Source organism: Arachis hypogaea, chromosome 16 (genome assembly GCF_003086295.3).
Source record: "Arachis hypogaea cultivar Tifrunner chromosome 16, arahy.Tifrunner.gnm2.J5K5, whole genome shotgun sequence".
Taxonomy (NCBI): domain Eukaryota; kingdom Viridiplantae; phylum Streptophyta; class Magnoliopsida; order Fabales; family Fabaceae; genus Arachis; species Arachis hypogaea.
The window spans coordinates 76,315,576-76,334,792 of record NC_092051.1 but is presented as its reverse complement, the minus strand read 5'-3'; the positions used below and the strand labels follow the sequence as shown (position 1 = coordinate 76,334,792).

General features: G+C 39.6%; 1 non-coding gene across 1 annotated transcript; it reads right to left on the bottom strand.

Moving 5' to 3' along the window:
* Window positions 1-340: 340 nt before the first annotated feature.
* LOC112760472 (small nucleolar RNA R71) lies at window positions 341-448 on the bottom strand. The gene has a single exon (XR_003180910.1). It is a non-coding gene; the product is annotated as a small nucleolar RNA R71 (small nucleolar RNA).
* Between the last annotated feature and the right edge of the window lie 18,769 nt (window positions 449-19,217).

Here is a 19,217-nt window from a genome sequence, read left to right as displayed (position 1 = left end):
TAATTCCAATTTACATGGAAGAAGCATCTCCATCCCTGCCATTGGAGCAAACAACTTTGAGCTTAAACCTCAATTAGTTTCTCTGATGCAACAAAACTGCAAGTTTCATGGACTTCCATCTGAAGATCCTTTTCAGTTCTTAACTGAATTCTTGCAGATATGTGATACTGTTAAGACTAACGGAGTAGATCCTGAAGTCTACAGGCTCATGCTTTTCCCTTTTGCTGTGAGAGACAGAGCTAGAATATGGTTGGACTCTCAACCTAAGGATAGCCTAAACTCTTGGGATAAGCTGGTCAAGGCTTTCTTAGCCAAGTTCTTTCCTCCTCAAAAGCTGAGTAAGCTTAGAGTGGATGTTCAAACCTTCAGACAGAAAGAAGGTTAATCCCTCTATGAAGCTTGGGAGAGATACAAGGAACTGACCAAAAAGTGTCCTTTTGACATGCTTTCAGAATGGACCATCCTGGATATATTCTATGATGGTCTGTCTGAATTAGCTAAGATGTCATTGGATACTTCTGTAGGTGGATCCATTCACCTAAAGAAAATGCCTCCAGAAGCTCAAGAACTCATTGACATGGTTGCTAATAACCAGTTCATGTACACTTCTGAAAAGAATTCTGTGAGTAATGGGACGCCTCAGAAGAAAGGAGTTCTTGAAATTGATACTCTGAATGCCATATTGGCTCAGAATAAAATATTGACTCAGTAAGTTAATATGATTTCTCAGAGTCTGAATGGAACGCAAGCTGCACCCAACAGTACTCAAGAGGCATCTTCTGAAGAAGAGGCTTATGATCCTGAGAACCCTGCAATAGCAGAGGTAAATTATATGGGTGAACCCTATGGAAACACTTATAATCCCTCATGGAGAAATCACCCAAATCTCTCATGGAAGGATCAACAAAAGCCTCAACAAGGCTTTAATAATGGTGGAAGAAACAGGTTTAACAATAGTAAACCTTTTCCATCATCCACTCAGCAACAGACAGAGAATTTTGAGCAGAATCTATCTAGCTTAGCAAATTTAGTCTCTGATCTATCTAAGGCCACTCTAATTTTCATGAATGAAACAAGGTCTTCCATTAGAAATTTGGAGGCACAAGTAGGCCAGCTTAGTAAGAAGATCACTGATACCCCTCCTAGTACCCTCCCAAGCAATACAGAAGAAAATCCAAAAGGAGAGTGCAAGGCCATTGATATAACCATCATGGCCGAATCCAAGGAGGAAGTGGAGGACATGAATCCCAAGGAGGAAGACCTCCTGGGACGTCTAGTGATCAACAAGGAGTTTCCCTTTGAGGAACCAAAGGACTCTGAGGCTCATCTAGAGACCATAGAGATTCCATTGAACCTCCTTATGCGCTTCATGAGCTCTGAAGAGTATCCTTCTTCTGAAGAGAATGAAGATGTTACTGAAGAGCAAGTTGCCAAGTTCTTTGGTTTAATCATGAAGCTGAATGCCAATTTATTTGGTAATGAGACTTGGGGAGATGAACCTCCCCTGTTCACCAATGAACTAAATGCATTGGATCAACTGAGATTGCCTCAGAAGAAACAGGATCCTGGAAAGTTCCTAATACCTTGTACCATAGGTACCATGACTTTTGAAAAGGCTCTATGTGACCTTGGGTCAGGAATAAACCTCATGCCAATCTCTGTAATGGAGAAACTGGGAATCTTTGAGGTTTAAGCTGCTAAAATCTCATTAGAGATGGCAGACAACTCAAGAAAACAAGCTTATGGACAAGTAGAGGACGTGTTAGTAAAGGTTGAAGGCCTTTACATCCCTGCTGATTTCATAATCCTAGATACTGGGAAGGATGAGGATGAATCCATCATCCTTGGAAGACCCTTCCTAGCCATAGCAAGAGCTGTGATTGATGTTGACAGAGGTGAACTAGTCCTTCAATTGAATGAGGACTCCCTTGTGTTTAAAACTCAAGGTCATCCTTCTGTAAGCATGGAAAAAAGGCACAGTAAGCTTCTCTCAAAACAGAGTCAACCAGAGCCCCCACAGTCAAACTCTAAGTTTGGTGTTGGGAGGCCACAACCAAACTCTAAGTTTGGTGTTGAACTCCCATATCCAAACTCTAAGTTTGGTGTTGGGGAGTGACGTTAAGATTTTTTTACCAGTAAAGAGATTCATAGAAACAGTTGCGTTGTAGATATAGTCTCTAAACTGACAAAAATCCCAACGTACAAACGTTTTGGGTGTCACAAGTACTGTAAAACAGACTTTTGGCAAGGTAAGAGAAATTGGAGGTCCAACGCAGTTATCTCTCTCAACTATAATGAAAGTTGAATCTAAACTCCACTTGATCAACCTGTACTAGGGCAACGGAAAGTCAAGGGACTAATTAAATTGACCTTTGAATCCTATTTATTTCCTAAGAAAAGGTTGGGATTACTTAAGTTCAGCTCAATTAGCAAGATAACGATTATCAATTTTGTTGAATTTAATAACTGTTGAGTTACTGAATTCTTAACCAGGACCAAAAGGGGAAAAAGTAAAATTGCTGGAATAATAAAAATATCCTTAGATAGGAAGCAATGGTAACTTAAATCAAAGAGAACAATCATAAACTGAAAATACCTCAAATATTATTAATTCAGATAACAATCTATAACATGGATGAAATTCATAAATTCACTGATCAATTCAAGTGCTGGAATAAATAAAAGTAAAAGGAAGCTAAAACAAAGGAACGTAAAACCTGGATTGAGAGTCACTCTTAAAGCAAGAAGAAATCCTAAATCCTAATCCTAAAAGAGAGAGAGGAGAAGATCTCCCTCTCAACTAAATCTAAATCATTGAAAAGTAAAATATGCGAGCTCTCTTTGAATGGGTGCATTCCCACACTTTATAACCTCTGGTCTATGCTGTCTGTACTTGGATCTGGGCCAAAAAGGGCTTCAGAAATCGCTGGGGGCGCATTCTGTAAATTCTGATACGTGGCCTCTGTCACGCATCCGCGTGGGTCACGCGGTCGCGTCATCTGGAGCTTTTCCTTGCCACGCGGTCGCGTCAGCCATGCGACCGCGTCATATGCGTTCTGCTTATGTCGCACGGTCGCGTCTGTCATACAGCCGCGTCACTGCATCTTCGCTTCTGGCACGCGATCGCGTCATCCATGCGATCGCGTGGATACCAGTTTCCTTAAAGCTCCGTTTTGCTTCCTCCTTCCATTTTATATGTTTCCTTTTCCATCCTTTAAGTCATTCTGCCTTAGAAAATCTGAAACTACTCAACACACTAATCACGGCATCGAATGGAAATAAAGGTAATTAAAATAATTAATTTTTAAAGCTTAGGAAACATGTTTTTCACAATATGACGTAATAAGGAAGGGAAAGTAAAACCATGCAATTAATGTGAATAAGCAGGTGAAGGATTGTATAAATCACTCAAATTAAGCACAAAAGAACTCATGAAATATGGGTTTATCAACCTCCCCACACTTAAATACTAGCATGTCCTCATGCTAAATCCAAGGTAAATAATTAAGGTTAAAGTGATGGAATGTCATGCAATGCAACCTAATTTAAATGCAACTACCTAAATGAATGATGCATCATGCAACTCTAATTTATTCAATCATATATAAAGCTTACATGTAGTCAAGTTAATTCACATTCTCAAGGAGTCATGTTTATATATAGCCAACCCTTAAATAATAAAGCAATTTAGCAAATGAGATGGGAAAGAAAACATTGTACAAACTTGCAAAAAAATTAGTAAATTTAAGAATTGATATATGTTGATGAGTTATTGAACCCTCTCTGGATTTTTTGTGTTTACTCTCTAGTCACTCAGTGTTTATTGGGTTTATTCACTCTATTTCTCTTTTTATTCTTAATTTCTATAGCTTTGTTTTTCATCTAACCAATCAACAATTATAGAATATAGTCATACCAAAAAGTCATGAGGTCTTAATTGAGGTTGTAATGGGGTCAAGGTAAAGGTAAGGATTTATGTATAGGGTCAAGTGAGCTAATAAGTGAATCCTTAATTAGACTAAGATCTCACCTAACATACACATCTAGTAGAACAAAATCTCTTTACCTAATTTCCCATATTTTCCACTTATTGTTACATGCTCATGTTTCACTTTTTATTTTTTTATTCCATGTGCATTGCTTTTATTTTGCATTGGGGAATTTCTTTTGTATCCCCTTTTATTAAATAAATTTTTTTAAGGCACATGGCAATTAAAGCACTTTGATTTTCTCATGAACATGCTTCCTAAATTTATTTTATTTCTTTTAACTTCTCTACCTTTTTGTTTCTATCATCCATGTTCCCAAAAGGTTTCCCACATTTAACTCTATTCATGATTTTCTATCTTAAGCTAACCAAGGATTCACTTGGGATTTTCTTTTGTTTTTCTGCTTAAGGCTAGTAATTTGGCTAAATAGAATAAAGGGGTTTTAAAAGACTCAAGGGGGCTAACAAGGGTGATGTAAAAGGTAGGCTAATTTGGGGTGAGTGAGCTAAAATCAAATGATGGCCTCAATCATTCTCTTGGTATGTATCTATTCTATATTCTATAATTGAAAATATAGATTAAAGCAAAGGAAAGAACATCAGAATAAAAAGAAATGAAACACACGGAAATAAAATTATGGTTTGAATGCAACCATACAATTTAAGCTCAAGACTCACAGGCTGTGTGTTCTCTAACTCAAGCATCATATATCATTTATATATTGTATGCAGGTTTAGTTAAAAATTCCCATTATTCTCATAAAAAAATTATTTAGGGTAGCTTTTAAAGTTTTAATGTTCCTCCTTGATGAAATGTTGTCATCTTAACTACATCATGTAATGCTATATACAAGGTTTATGGATTTAAATCTGATATGTTCAATTTTCTAGCTTACTTCCTTTTTATATTTTTCAATTTAAATTATACTATCTTATGCTAAAAAAAGGGTAAACTATACTAATTAATCCACTAATAAATTAGAATTGCAAGCTAAACTAAATAACTAAAATAAAATAAATGGCTAAAATATGAACTAAAGATGCAAAATGCAGAAAATAGAGTGAAAATACATAAAAGCAATGTATAAGTACTCAGAAAATAACAGTAAAAGAAAAAGAGAAAAATACAGAAAAATATCCAAAATAAAAGAAAAAGTATGTAGTGGTTCACCAAAATAAACGCCAGAGATGGCGACCTCCACACACTTAAAAGGAAGCATCGTCCCCGATGCTCAATCATGCCTGGTGTGAAGGAGTGTCATCACTGGGAGGGATGGTAGCTGGAGTCTCAGTGGTGGTAGGCTGGGAGTCTGGCTGCTCTAGAAGAGGTGCTGACTGGATCGGGATCTCAAGATCCACAACCTCAATCTGATGTGGGACCGCTGCCTGTGGTGCGGCTGGAGCTGCCTCCTGGGGATGGGTCTCTGCCTCGGGTGCATCCACCTCCTCCTCAGATGCCTCAGACGGTGTGTCGGGCTCGGAGGAGATGTCACCGGATCATATCATCAGCTTTAGGTGCTCATAGCGCTGCTTGTTGCGACGCTCTATCTGGTCAAGTCGTCGAAACAAGCGGTGCACCAGATGATAGACGGGCTCTATGGCAGGTGGAGGTGCAGTGGTGGTAGCAGGGGTAGGTGGTGCAGCAGTGGAGGAAGAGGGTCCAGCAGACGGTGGGGCTAACTCATCAGAAGCAGTGAATGGTGGTGGTCTGTGGCCCAAGGCTAAGAAGTTCTGGCTGTGCGGAATGATCTTTCTGCAATCCGCCGCTGGTGGTCTCTCATCGGCAGCCTCCCATGGCACGTCAGCTCGACGGCCAAGCTGTGTAACTAGATATGGAAAGGGGAGGGTGCCTCGGACGTGGACCCTGGCCATATAGTGCCGAATGAAACGTGGCAGATAAAGGTCCTTACCCTCCAGCACACACCAAAGGAGGGTGATCATAGCAGCCGGGATCTCTGTCTCTTGAGTACTCGGCATCACATAATTACTCAAGATCTGATGCCATAACCGAGCCTCATCGTTTAAGTATGCTCTCTTGATCCCTCTAGGCATGGTAGTGTCCTGACCCATCTCCCAAGGGACTGTCGGGTCGAGAGCTATCCGTGCCTTTACAGCATCCCAATCAAACTGCATCTGACGCATGTCCTCCTCAGCCTTTGAATAACCATCAGGCTGATCGGACTTGGCTGGGAGCCGGAGAATGTCCTTTAAGGCTTTCTCAGTGACCAGAATTTGTTTTCGTCTCAGGTTCACTGCATCTAGGGTAGTGAGATAGTAGTTGCAGTAGAATTCCCGTACCCAAGATGAATTGACCTCTGTCAGTGTTCTTTCCAGAAAGAACCAGCCCCTTTGCTTGATTTGCTCAGTGGTGTATTGCTAGAGTGCTTCTGGAATCTTCAGAGTTTGTTCCAGGTATATAGATTTCTGGAGTTTGCAAAAGCCGAGTACTTCAGCTCACAGTATCGGTTTGCAAATTTTATAGGATCATTTGCAGGGAGCAGCTGGTCAGCTTTTTCCTGCTGTGTGAAGTTCTTCTCCCGCCATGAAGAATCGTGCATTAGAGCAATGATAGACTGGGAGGAGTCTCCTCTCTTGCGCTTGCCAGTAGCCTTGCCTTTCCTTTCCTCTGTGAGGCAGACATCCTGAAAAACAGAGAACCAGGATATGGATAAAATAGGAAAGCAAATAGGCAATTAAACAAAGGAAACTCAAAGCGTCAAGGGAGAATTAGAATAAGGAAAATGAGTAAATGAAATGTGATTGAATTTATGTTAAATGGAAAAATAATCAATATGCCATGGTTAGAAAGTTAGAGGAAAGTGAAAATAATCAGAAAAGAGATTAAAAGGGTTAGTATGGTTAGAATTTGAAAAAGAAATTAGTAAATAAAATTAGTGAGTTAGTAAAGTGCGGGTTAAAGTAAGTGGCATAGAAAAATTCCATATAACAAGGATTCACAGGTAAGAATAGAAGTACTCATAATCAAACAAGGAAAACAGGGTGATGCTGATTCGAATAGAAATAAAGAAAGCAAAAATTGGAATCAGTGAATCACAAATGCAATTTATGAACCAGGAAATCAAAGAGGATAAGAATGTCTGCCATAGCATTCATGAAATGGTTTGGGTAAAGCAGAGTAAAACAGAGTTCAGAAAAGCCAAACCAAAACATGAATGAAAATAATTTTAAAAAATTTGGGCAGCATTCCGGCTAAAATTGGATTGTCCCGGAAAATAAACAGCAATCATAGCAGTTCATATGAATTAAAAACTTGCTGCAGTTACCAGTAATGTATAGAAACAGGAAAATTTGGAGTAACAAGCAGCAATTGCAAGAAATCATAGAATATGAATGAGGTCACAGGAACAGCAGAATTGCAGTTGTGATAAAACATAAACAGGAACAGTGCAAGTAAACAGACCTAGATCCACTAACCACAGCCTAAGCTACCTAACAACCTAAAAATCCACTACAGCATGCATATCTATCTATCCTAATGATGAACAGAAACGGAAAAAAATTATAGAAAAACGACGAACGGATAAAAGGGGGTTGTGTTTTGTGGAACCTGGTAGGCGGGAGGGGTGGAACGGGGAAGAAGGTGGCTGCGGCGGCGTCCGGCGCGGTAGCGGGGCACGATGTCGCGGTGGCGGCTGAGAGGGGGCAGTGGTGGATAGAGGGTTTAGGGTTAGTGATAGAAGAAGGGGGGTTTGCGGGTGGGTGGCGGAGAGAGGGGGGCGCGGTTGGGTGGCCGGCGGTGGGGCAGTGGTCGCGGAGGACAGTGGTGGAGAGGGGAGGAGAGAGGAAGAAGGGAGGGGAGGGGGTTGCAGCGGCAGCGTCCGGCGTGCCGGTGGCGTCTGGGTGGTGGCGCAGTGGCGGCTGGGTGGTGGTTAGAGGGAGAGGGAGCAGAGAGGGAGAAGAGGGTTGGGGGTGGGGGGCTGCGCGACTGATAGGGTTCGCGTGGCTGGGGGGGTTATACTTTCGAATCTACGCGGCCGCGTGAGGAACGCGGTTGCGTGGTTGGGGTGAAAATGGGAGTGACGCGATCGCGTGGGGCGCGCGATCGCATGAGAGGGGGGAAAGAAGGGTGACGCGATCGCGTAGGTCGCGCGATCGCGTCGCCGGAATTCGTGCTAAACACACGACTCCAGCGCCGTTTTAGCGCAACTCTCTGTCTCCTTTTGGGGTGATGTGCAATCCATGAAAAATGCAGAATGCAATGATTAACATGAATGCTATGCATGATTCCAGGTTTAATAAATTAAAATGAAAAAGGAAAAAATGAAAGCAATGAACAAGAAATAAATTGAAAAAGAAGCGACCATACCATGGTGGGTTGTCTCCCACCTAGCACTTTTAGTTAAAGTCCTTAAGTTGGACATTGGAGGAGTATCCTGTTATGGTGGCTTATGTTTAAATTTGTCCAAAAATCTTCACCAGTGCTTGGAATGCCAATAGCCTCCGGGGTCCCAAACTAGGCACGCAAAGCTTTTAAACAGCTTCAAATGTATTGTTAGGCTCCCGGGACGACGAATGTCAGGATAGAGTCCAGGATTCCAAGCCTTGCTTTTAAATCCGCCTCCGTCTTGATCTACATGTCTCCATCCGGGCGGTTTAAAAAGAAGAATCTCACCGTGGTGACCAAACGTTCTCCGTGATCCATGCAATTGAGCATGATACCAATCCGTGTACTTCGAGGTGAAGCGTGGAACCTTATTGAACCTTGTGCACCAGCTCTGAGTACGAGCCATTTCCCTCTTACTCTTAAAGCCGCAGAGAGCTCTAAGCTGGCCATCTGTTTCAAGCAAACCATATTCAAGTGAATAAGTAAAGTTATAAGTTAAGGATTGTACCCACTTGAAGCTTGTATTAGGTGGTAATGGCCTTGGGATAGGTGTTTTTGGTGGTTCTGCAAGTTCCGTTTCCTTGTGCTCTTCTGTGAATTCCTCCACTTCTTTGCAAAGATCTTCAATTGTATCTGTGTCCTGGTCAAAGTCTTCTGTGTCTTCCTCATCACTTGAGTCATAGATTGGAGGTTGAGAGAAATCGACCTCCACATCATCTTCATATTCACTTGGGGAAGATTCTTTGATCTCAGAGAATTCACTTGCGGATGCAAGTTCATCACCAAGAGAGCTAGACTTGTGACTATCATCATCAAGGGAATTTGCTTCTTGGATTATTCCGTCTGATTCTTCATAAACGACTTGCCTTGGAGATTGTACAGTATCCTCCTTAGCATCAATTGTAGCATCCTGGACGGAGTTTTCCTCAAATCTGGATTCCCATGGAAGTTCAGCATCTCCCAGGTCTTCAACCAACTCTTCTTCTTGAATAATGACAGCTTTTTCTAATTGTTCTAGTACAAATTCATGCTCTGTCTTGTCCACTGGAGTTTTTGGCAATTCCTTCATGCTCTGCTCTTCATTGAGCTGTCCACATGGGGCTGTGGCTAATCCTTGTGTATTTGAGCGCCTAGAAGCCCATTGAATCATTGCTTGCTCCATTTGTTGAATGGTTGTTTGAAATTTAATTACTGTTTCCCTTAGGCAATCCTCCGCTTCTTGGGTTACTGGACTTGGACATGATACAAAGGAAAGTGTTGGTGATTGGGAGCGATCGGATTGGTATTGGGGTAAGGAAGGATCATATGGTGGCGAATGGTGAAGAGAAGCTTGTGAGTGTGGTGGTTCGAGGTTATGTTGAAAGGATGGTTTACATGCACGGGGTGGGGCTTGTTGGTAGTTACAAGGTTGTCCACCATGTCTTTCAGCTGAGTATGCACTGTAGAATGGTCTTTGTCCAGGATATCTCGGAGGGTGTTGCTGCCAAAAGGGTTGATTAGATCCTCTTGGTTTCATCCATCCTTGATTGGTCTGACCTTGGTACACATTCCTGCTGTAACTTCTATTTCCCTTAACAATATTAGAACCAAACTCAAAGCGAGAGGGGTGAGAGTTCATAGTAGCAAATAAAGATAAAAAGGAAAAACAAAAATAAATAAACAAGTAAAAGAAAAATATTTACAATAACCAATAATAAGGCACACGTTAGCAGTTCTCCGGCAACGGTGCCATTTTTTGACGTTAAGATTTTTTTACCAGTAAAGAGATTCATAGAAATAGTTGCGTTGTAGATATAGTCTCTAAACCGACAAAAATCCCAACGTACAAACGTTTTGGGTGTCACAAGTAACAAACCCCTTTAAAAATTGTTAACCGAGTATTCAAACCTCGGGTCGTCTTCTCAAGGAACTGCGAGGAAGTATGTTCTTATTATTGGCTATAAAGGTTGTAATCGGGGTTTAGAAGATGAGAGGCAAGTAATTTGAATGACAAGTAAGGTAAATGGCAATTAAAGTAAATAAGTACTGTAAAACAGACTTTTGGCAAGGTAAGAGAAATTGGAGGTCCAACGTAGTTATCTCTCTCAACTATAATGAAAGTTGAATCTAAACTCCACTTGATCAACCTGTACTAGGGCAACGGAAAGTCAAGGGACTAATTAAATTGACCTTTAAATCATATTTATTTCCTAAGAAAAGGTTGGGATTACTTATGTTCAGCTCAATTAGCAAGATAACAATTATCAATTATGTTGAGTTTAATAACTGTTGAGTTACTGAATTCTTAACCAGGACCAAAAGGGGAAAAAGTAAAATTGCTGGAATAATAAAAATATCCTTAGATGGGAAGCAATGGTAACTTAAATCAAAGAGAACAATCATAAACTGAAAATACCTCAAATATTATTAATTCAGATAACAATCTATAACATGGATGAAATTCATAAATTCACTGATCAATTCAAGTGCTGGAATAAATAAAAGTACAAGGAAGCTAAAACAAAGGAACGTAAAACCTGGATTGAGAGTCACTCTTAAAGCAAGAAGAAATCCTAAATCCTAATCCTAAAAGAGAGAGAGGAGAAGATCTCCCTCTCAACTAAATCTAAATCATTGAAAAGTAAAATATGCGAACTCTCTTTGAATGGGTGCATTCCCACACTTTATAACCTCTGGTCTATGCTGTCTGCACTTGGATCTGGGCCAAAAAGGGCTTCAGAAATCGCTGGGGGCGCATTCTGTAAATTCTGATACGTGGCCTCTGTCATGCGTCCGCGTGGGTCACGCGGTCGCGTCAGTCATGCAACCGCGTCATATGCATTCTGCTTACGTCACGCGGTCGCGTCAGTCATGCGGCCGCGTCGCTGCATCTTCGCTTCTGGCACGCGATCGCATCATCCATGCGATCGCGTGGATACCAGTTTCCTTAAAGCTCCGTTTTGCTTCCTCCTTCCATTTTATATGTTTCCTTTTCCATCCTTTAAGTCATTCTGCCTTAGAAAATATGAAACTACTCAACACACTAATCACGGCATCGAATGGAAATAAAGGTAATTAAAATAATTAATTTTTAAAGCTTAGGAAACATGTTTTTCACAATATGACGTAATAAGGAAGGGAAAGTAAAACCATGCAATTAATGTGAATAAGCAGGAGAAGGATTGTATAAATCACTCAAATTAAGCATAAAAGAACTCATGAAATATGGGTTTATCAGGGAGTCTCAACAATGCTCTGAACATCTGTGAGGCTCAATGAGAGCCCACTGCCAAGATATTAACATTAAAGAAGCGCTTGTTGGGAGGCAACCCAATTTTTATTTATCTAATTTTATTTTTATTTTTGTTGTTCTTTCATGTTTTATTAGGTTCATGATCATGTGGAGTCACAAAATAAATAGAAAAATCAAAAACAGCAGAAGAAAAATCACACCCTGGAGGAAGGACTTACTGGCGTTTAAACGCCAGTAAGGAGCATCTCGCTGGCGTTCAACGCCAGAACAGAGCATGGATCTGGCGTTGAACGCCCAAAACAAGCAGCATCCTGGCGTTCAGACGCCAGGAATGCACATTGAGGAAAGCTGGCGCTGAACGCCAGAAACAAGCATGAAGCTGGCGTTCAACGCCAGAAACATGCTGCAGATGGGCGCTGAACGCCCAGAACAAGCATCAATTCGGCGTTTAAACGCCAGAATTGCATGCAAAGGAATTTTACATGCCTAATTGGTGCAGGGATGGAATTCCTTGACACCTCAGGATTTGTGGACTCCACAGGATCATCTTAGCATCTGTGGATCCCACAGGATCCCCACCTACCACCACTCACTCTCTTCCCTCTTCTCAATGTTCATCCTCTCTTCCCAATAAACACTCTTTCCCAAAACTCCTCACCAATCACCTCAATCTCTCTTCCCTATCACCACTTCACCACTCACATCCATCCACTCTTCCCCATAAACCTACCTCATAAACTCCACCTACCTTCAAAATTCAAAATCAATTTCCCACCCAAACCCACCCTATATGTCTGAAACTAAACCCCCTCCCCTCCCTATATAAAGCCCTCTATTCTTCCTCATTTTCACACAACACAACCCTCTCTTTCCCTTGGCCGAATACACCTCTCCCTCCTCTCCTCCATATTTTCTTCTTCTTCTTCATCTATTCTTTCTTCTCTTGCTCGAGGGCGAGCAATATTCTAAGTTTGGTGTGGTAAAAGCATAAGCTTTTTGTTTTTCCATTACCATTGATGGCACCTAAAACCGGAGAATCCTCTAGAAAAGGGAAAGGGAAGACAAAAGCTTCCACCTCCGAGTCATGGGAGATGGAAAGATTCATCTCCAAAGCTCATCAAGACCACTTCTATGATGTTGTGGCCAAGAAGAAGGTGATCCTCGAGGTCCCTTTCAAGCTCAAGAGAAATGAGTATCCGGAGATCCGACATGAAATCCAAAGAAGAGGTTGGGAAGTTCTAACAAACCCCATCCAACAAGTCGGCATCCTAATGGTTCAAGAGTTCTATGCCAATGCATGGATCACTAAGAACCATGATCAAAGTAAGAAACTGAACCCAAAGAATTATCTCACCATGGTTCAGGGGAAATACTTAGATTTTAGTTCGAAAAATGTGAGGTTGGCGTTTGACTTGCCTATGATGCAAGGAGATGTACGCCCCTACACTAGAAGGGTCAACTTTGATCAAAGGTTGGACCAAGTCCTCATGGACATATGTGTGGAAGGAGCTCAATGGAAGATTGACTCAAAAGGCAAACCGGTTCAACTTAGAAGACTGGACCTTAAGCCCGTGGCTACAGGATGGTTGGAGTTCATCCAACGCTCCATCATCCCACTAGCAACCGATCTGAAGTTACTGTGGATCGGGCCATCATGATTCATAGCATCATGATTGGTGAGGAAGTAGAAGTTCATGAAGTCATCTCCGTTGAACTCTATAAAATAGCCGAAAAGCCCTCCCCCTTGGCAAGGCTAGCTTTCCCTCATCTTATTTGCCATCTATGTTACTCAGCTGGAGCTTTCATAGAAGGAGACATTCCCATTGAGGAAGAGAAGCCCATCACTAAGAAAAGGATGGAGCAAACAAGAGAGCCCACTCATGGAGCTCAAGAAACGCATGAGGAAGCTCACCATCAAGAAATCCCTAAGATACCTCAAGGGATGCACTTTCCTCCACAGAATTTTTGGGAGCAAATCAACACCTCCCTAGGAGAATTAAGTTCCAACATGGGACAATTAAGGGTGGAACATCAAGAGCACTCTATTATCCTTCATAAAATTAGAGAAGATCAAAGAGCAATGAGGGAGGAGCAACAAAGACAAGGAAGAGACATAGAAGAGCTCAAGGACATCATTGGTTCCTCAAGAAGGAAACGCCACCATCACTAAGGTGGACTCATTCCTTGTTCTTAAATTTTCTGTTTTTCGTTTTCTTATGTTAAATGTTTATCTATGTTTGTGTCTTTATTACATGATCATTAGTGTCTAAGTGTCTATGCCTTAAAGTAGTGAATATGAATCCATCACCTCTCTTAAATGAAAAAATGTTTTAAAAACAAAAGAACAAGAAGTACATGAGTTTTGAATTTATCCTTGAACTAAGTTTAATTATATTGATGTGGTGACAATACTTTTTGTTTTCTGAATGAATGCTTGAACAGTGCATATGTCTTTTGAAGTTGATGTTTATGAATGTTAAATATGTTGACTCTTGAAAGAATGATGACAAGGAGACATGTTATTTGATAATCTGAAAAATCATAAAAATGATTCTTGAAGCAAGAAAAAGCAGTGAATACAAAGCTTGCAGAAAAAAAAAAGGGCGAAAAAAAATATAGAAAAAGAAAAAGCAAGCAAAAAAAGGCAAAAGCTCTTAAAACCAAAAGGCAAGAGCAAAAAGCCAATAACCCTTAAAACCAAAAGGCAAGGGTAAATAAAAAGGATCCCAAGGCTTTGAGCATCAGTGGATAGGAGGGCCTAAAGGAATAAAATCCTGGCCTAAGCGGCTAAACCAAGCTGTCCCTAACCATGCGCTTGTGGCGTGAAGGTGTCAAGTGAAAACTTGAGACTGAGCGGTTAAAGTCAAGGTCCAAAGCAAAAATAGAGTGTGCTTAAGAACCCTGGACACCTCTAATTGGGGACTTTAGCAAAGCTGAGTCACAATCTGAAAAGGTTCACCTAATTATGTGTCTGTGGTATTTATGTATCTGGTGGTAATACTGGAAAACAAAGTGCTTAGGGTCACGGCCAAGACTCATAAAGTACCTGTGTTCAAGAATCAACATACTGAACTAGGAGAATCGATAACACTATCTGAACTCTGAGTTCCTATAGATGCCAATCATTCTGAACATCAATGGATAAAGTGAGATGCCAAAACTATTCAAGAGGCAAAAAGCTACAAGTCCCGCTCATCTGATTGGAGCTATGTTTCATTGATAGTTTGGAATTTATAGTATATTCTCTTCTTTTTATCCTATTTGATTTTCAGTTGCTTGGGGACAAGCAACAATTTAAGTTTGGTGTTGTGATGAGCGGATAATTTATACGCTTTTTGGCATTGTTTTTAGTATGTTTTTAGTAGGATCTAGTTACTTTTAGGGATGTTTTTATTAGTTTTTATGTTAAATTCACATTTCTGGACTTTACTATGAGTTTGTGTGTTTTTCTGTGATTTCAGGTATTTTCTGGCTGAAATTGAGGGACTTGAGCAAAAATCAAATTCAGAGGTTGAAGAAGGACTGCTGATGCTGTTGGATTCTGACCTCCCTGCACTCAAAGTGGATTTTCTGGAGCTACAAAACTCAAAATGGCACGCTTCCAATTGCGTTGGAAAGTAGACATCCAGGGATTTCTAGCAATATATAATAGTCCATACTTTGCTCGAGTTTAGATGATGCAAAAGGGCGTTGAACGCCAGTTCTACGCTGCAGGCTGGAGTTAAACGCCAGAAACACGTCACGAACCAGAGTTGAACGCCAAAAACACATTACAACTTGGCGTTCAAGTCCAAAAGAAGCCTCTACACGTGTAAACTTCAAGCTCAGCCCAAGCACACACCAAGTGGGCCTCAGAAGTGGATTTATGCATCAATTACTTACTTCTGTAAACCCTAGTATCTAGTTTAGTATAAATAGGACTTTTTACTATTGTATTTACATCTTCGGATCATCTTGGGATGTTTAGTTCTCAGATCATGGGGGCTGGCCATTCGGCCATGCCTGGACCTTCATCACTTATGTATTTTCAACGGTAGAGTTTCTGCACTCCATAGATTAAGGTGTGGAGCTCTGCTGTTCCTCATGATTTAATGCAAAGTACTACTGTTTTTCTATTCAATTCAACTTATTCCGCTTCTAAGATATCCATTCGTTCCCAAGAACATGATGAATGTGATGATTATGTGACAGTCATCATCATTCTCACTCACGAATGCGTGCCTGACAAACACTTCCGTTCTACATGTAAACAAGCTAGAATGAATATCTCTTAGATATCTAATACAGAGGACCGAGTCCGAGTTATTAGTATCTTCGCGGTATAAGTTAGAACCCATGGATGGTCATTCCTGAGATCCGAAAAGTCTAAACCTTGTCTGTGGTATTCCGAGTAGGATCTGGGAAGGGATGGTTGTGACGAACTTCAAACTTGCAAGTGCTGGGCGTAGTGACAGACGCAAAAGGAGGGTGAATCCTATTCCAGTATGATCGAGAACCTCCAGATGATTAGCCATGCCGTGACAAAGCATTTGGACCATTTTCACAAGAGAGAATGGGATGTAGCCATTGACAACGGTGATGCCCTTACAGAAAGCTTGCCATGGAAAGGAGTAAGATTGATTGGATGAAGACAGCAGGAAAGTAGAGGTTTAGAGGAACGAAAGCATCTCTATACGCTTATCTGAAATTCTAACCAATGAATTACATAAGTATTTCTATCTTTATTTTCTATTTATTTATTATTATTATTCGAAAACTCTATAACCATTTGATATCCGCCTGACTGAGATTTACAAGGTGACCATAGCTTGCTTCAGCCGACAATCTCCGTGGGATCGACCCTTACTCACGTAAGGTTTTATTACTTGGCCAGTGCACTTGCTGGTTAGTTGTGCAAAGTTGTGAAGTTATGTTTGGACCATGGTATTGTGCACCAGTTTGTTGGCACCATTCCCAGGGAGAGAATGAACAACAAATTTTACAACTTCAGAGTAACAATTTCACATACCAGGGCGCTCCACTCGGACATATCGCAGTGACGGAAATCAGCGTGGCAGATTTCTTCTCCAGCGATTTCTGGGCTGTTTTCAACCCAGTTTTTGGCTCAGAAAACATAGATTAGAGGCTATAAAGTGGGGGAATCCATTCATTCATAATGATCAGCTCATAATTCATAATTTTTAGTTTTAGATGTAGCTTTTTGAGAGAGAGGCTCTCTCCTCTCTCTTAGGATTAGGATTTCTACTTTTATGCTGTTGATGAGAGAACTTTTGCGTGGTCTAGAAATTTGCGGATAAGTCCTCGTTGCAAGTATAGTTTCTAAACCTTCAAAAGTCCTTTCATACAAACGTTTTGGTTGTCACAAGTAACAAACCCCTTTGAAATTGATAACCGAGTATTTAAACCTCAGGTCGTCTTCTCAAGGAATTGCAGGGAAGTGTTCTTATTATTGCTTATGAAAAAGTGTGTTTTGGGGTTTTTGATTAAGGTAAAAAGTTAGTTGAATGACAAGAAAGATAAAATAATAATAATAAAAATAAACTCTTGGCAAGGTATGAAGAACTAGAAGTCCTATCCTAGTTATCCTTATCAATTGTGATGAGAATTGGATTTTTCTCCCACTTTGTGAACCTCTAACTATGAAGGTAAGTTAAGTGGATGAATTAATTTTGATTCCTCGAGTCCTAGTCTTTCCTTGGGAAAGGCTAGAGTTATTGGAACTCGAATTAATTCTCGAAGAATTCCAATTTTCAATCAACAATGAGTTTGATAACTCAAGAGTTACCAATGACTCAACCAAAGCCAAAAGGGAAAAATCCAAATTATTTATATAAAAAAAAGAAAGCAATCATAAGTCTGAAATACCTCAAAATATATTAAATAGAAAATCAATCTAAACATAGAGAGTCATAAACAAAATTGAGAAAAGAAATAAAAGAACATTGAACCTGGGATTGAGAGTCACTCCTAAAACTAAGAGAAGTCCTAAATCCTAATCCTAAGAGAGAAGAGAGAACCTCTCTCTCTAAAAACTACATCTACTCCTAAAATTGTGAATGTGAAAGCCTCCTTATGAATGGATGCATTCCTCCACTTTATAGCCTCTAATCTGTGTTTTCTGGGCCGAAAACTGGGTCAGAAACAACCCAGAATTCGCTGGTTGCAAATTCAAACATGCTGAATTTCCGTCACTACGACGTGTCCGCATGGAGCACGCAGTCGCGTCGTCTAGCGTCAAGGAAACTATGGTATATTATATATGAAATCGAAGCCCCGGACGTTAGCCTTCTAACGCAACTGGAACCGCATCGTTTGGACCTCTGTAGCTAAAGTTATAGCCGTTTGAGTGTGAGGAGGTCAGGCTGGACAGCTTAGCAATTTCTCCAACTTCTTGTATTCCTTCCACTTTTGCATGCTTCCTTTCCATCCTCTGAGCCATTCCTATCCTGTAATCTCTGAAATCACTTAACACACATATCAAGGCATCTAATGGTAATAAGAGAGGATTAAACATAGGGAACTTAAGGCCAAAGAAGCATGTTTTCAATCAAAGCACATAATTAGGAAGGTAAATGTAAAACCATGCAAATAGTATGAATAAGTGGGTAAAGAATTGATAAAAACCACTCAATTGAGCATAAGATAAACCACAAAATAGTGGTTTATCAACCTCCCCACACTTAAACATTAGCATGTGTAACAACCCTAGTTTTTGAAAATTAAATAATTAGTTATTTGTGATTTATTATATTTGTTGATAACTTTATTTTAAGAAGATTATTTTACTAAAGGTAATTAAATGGAATTTCATCATAATTGGAGTTTAAATTAATTAGAATTTTTGTATAATCTTTATTAGATATTTGGTATAATTGAAATTATAAGTTTGATAATTGAAAAATTAGAATAATTGTATAATTTAATTTAAATAAATTCTATTTTGAACGAATTAAGTTATTAATTTGAACTCCTAGAAATTATTTTATTAGAAATGATTAGATTGATATTTATAAATACTTTAAGTTTAAGTCAATTAATATTTATGTACAATTTTTATTATAATTAATTATTTTATAAATTGAAATTAAAGTTTCAGAGATAGAAAAATAATAGAGATTTGTATGATTTAATCTAGAAAATTGATATTTGAATTTAAATTGTACTTTACAAAATATAATTAATTTGTTCATTTTATAATGTAAATTAGAAATAATTGATTGAACTTAGCAATAGGATGATAAATAATGTTCCAAAATATTTTTAATAGAGTACACTTGATTTTAAAATTACTCTACCCTTCAATTTTATCAAAATATCTATTCATATCTATCTATATTATTTTATAAAATCCTAATTTCTAACCCTAATTCCCAAATTGAATCAGAAACCCTAATTCCCAAATTAATTGAGAAACCCTAACCCTGGCACCCTCACCACAGCCGCACCCCACCCCCTTTCACCCCTTCAGTGGAACAATTTCAGAAACGAGAAATTAGAGAGAGAGAGATGCACGAAGAAGAGAGGATTATATTTCAAAAAGTATTTAGTGAATTTAAAATATATGATTTACTTAAGTCTTTTGAAGAGGGTTAAACTAAAAAAAAAATAATAGTTCTAAAGTTAGTTTTGAATTAAGATTGTTAAGGTAGAGA